We start from the raw sequence: 2,622 nt of genomic DNA, 5'->3' as shown, positions 1-2,622 counted from the left end.
CATGATGGTGTGGAGAAAGTCGTTGCATATGCCAGCCGTACTATGTCAAAGCCAGAGAGGAATTACTGCGTCACGAGGCGAGAACTTCTGGCCGTTGTGACATTTGTCAAGCACTTCAGGCATTACCTGTATGGTCGACACTTTGTAATCAGAACCGATCATGGAGCCTTGAGATGGTTGCTAAACTTCCGTGACCCAGAAGGACAACTGGCTAGATGGATGGAGATCTTGAGTGAGTACGACTTCACGATCCAACATCGGCCAGGTCGAGTCCACCAGAATGCAGATGCACTCTCCCGCATGCCATGCAAGCAGTGCGGAAGAGGTATAGAGCAGAACGAAAAGGACCAGGTGGAGATGCCTAGAATTAGTTGCCCAGAAGATTCGGCAATTGGCGATCCTCGGAACGAGGGAAAACAGGAGGAGACAAAAGGGGAAGGTCATGGCCAACAAAACGTATCGACGACAGGGGTGCATGCAGATCGTGGGACTAGAATGATAAGTCTCTCACCAAAATGGACGCTGAAGGAACTGAGGGAGAAACAGTTGGGTGATCCTACGATTGGACCTATTGTCAGAGCTAAGGAGAATGGAGGGGACAGACCAGAGTGGGAATCTCTCTCCACTGAGTCAGCAGCAACCAAAACATATTGGGCCCAGTGGCAACAGCTGAAGATGCAACAGGGAGCTCTATGCCGACGCTTTGAGACAGATGACGGAAGGCAATGTAAGTTGCAAGTAATTTTGCCGTCATGCCTGCGGGAAAGTGTCCTGGATGAGCTCCATGATAGTAAAACGGCATGTCACCAAGGAGTGCGCAAGACCCTACACAAGGTCCGACAAAGGTACTACTGGGCAGGAGTATCGGCCGATGTGCGTTCCAAGGTTCGACAATGCACAGTGTGTGCAAGGAGGAAATCATCGGGCAAGAAACCCCGAGCTCCCCTTCAACAATACACGGTTGGCGCACCGATGGAGAGAATCGCTCTGGATGTTATGGGCCCCCTGCCCAGGAGCGACCGAGGCAATGCGTATGTACTAGTTGTGGGAGATCCATTTACGAAGTGGATTGAGGCGTACGCACTGCCAGACCAGAAGACACCGACCATAGCAGAAACTCTGGTGGAGCAATTTATTTGCAGATATGGCTGTCCAAAAGAACTCCACAGTGACCAAGGCACAAACTTCCAGTCTGCCATATTCAAAGAAGTTTGCAGATTGCTGGGGATCGACCAGACGCGAACTTGCCCATGGAACCCTAAGTCTGACGGATTCATTGAAAGATTCAACCGAAGCTTGGTGAATCTGGTTGGGCCGTTCGTAAAGCCAGACCAGAAGGATTGGGATGTCCAGTTGGCATACTCGATGATGGCATACCGAAGTACGGCTCAAGAAAGCACCGGAGAGTCACCTTGCACCATGCTTATGGGGCGGGAGATAGCACTACCACTGCACGCGCTTACCGAACTACCAAACGACAGTGATGACCACATGTCGACTGACTATGCCAAAAATCTCCGACAGAAAATGAGTGAGGCACATCAAAGAGCTCGGAGCAAAATGAAAGTAAATCTTCGGAGGCAAAAGCGCAACTATGATCGCCATGTTTCGGGTAGCAAGATACAAGCTGGAATGTTTGTATGGCTGCACAACACTGCACGCAAGAAAGGATTGTCTCCCAAGCTGCAGTTCAAATGGATTGGCCCGTATCTAGTCCTGCAGAAGTTATCAGACGTGACCTTCCGGATACAGGAGAAACCAAAATCAAAGCCGAAGGTTGTGCATTATGACAAACTGAAGATCTACACAGGCCCAGAGAGAAGAAAATGGCGAACCGAGGGGAGAGATAGCGTTCCTGTGGAGCCGGAGACCGAGGATGAGCGGGAACCTCCACCAACTGATGAAGATGGTGTTCACTTGGTGGACGATGATCAAACAACACATTTCCACCCAAGAAAACGGCAGTGAAGATATCACAACGGGCCTAATTCAAGACGAGGAGCAAGAACCAGCATCAAATACCCAATTTTCCGTCGGGCGGTACCCAAAACGCCAGCGACGACGTCCCACTAGGCTACAGGATTACGATGTTTAGCCCATACAAGAAAGAAAGGGATTTAGCAGAAAAATCAGCTAAAATGGTCATCGTTGCGGCAACTTTTAACTGCCGGCCACCACAGCCACCGCTAGTTCCACCTCAACCTCCACTGCCACTGGCCACCCCAAGACTGGGGGAAAGTCATTGAAGCTGCTTAGGCAGCTTCACACCGAGATGGTGCCCCAAGTGAGCTCCTCCACAGAAAGTGAAGACCCAGCTGGGGAGATGGCAGATCATATTGAGGTAACGACCATTACCCAGGTATTCCGCCGAGGAGTATCGCACTCCCAGAAAGAGGCAAAGCAAGATTTTTACTTCTAAAGTTAAAGTTCCAAATAATTACAGAGTTTTAAAGGTTAAAGTTTGAAATGTTCAGTTGTTTAATATAAAAGTTACAGTTAATTTTGAAACTTTAAAAGTTGAGGACCAAGTTATTTCTAAAGGAGTTGGTTTAATATGAACCACTTTATTTTGTTATACATGTACATGTACTAAGAAGACTTTTATAGAGGTATTTTGAAAGT

Source organism: Patiria miniata, unplaced genomic scaffold (assembly GCF_015706575.1).
Source record: "Patiria miniata isolate m_02_andy unplaced genomic scaffold, ASM1570657v1 HiC_scaffold_23, whole genome shotgun sequence".
Taxonomy (NCBI): Eukaryota; Metazoa; Echinodermata; class Asteroidea; order Valvatida; family Asterinidae; genus Patiria; species Patiria miniata.
The sequence above is the reverse complement of the archived record's forward strand: the minus strand, read 5'-3'. Positions refer to the sequence as shown.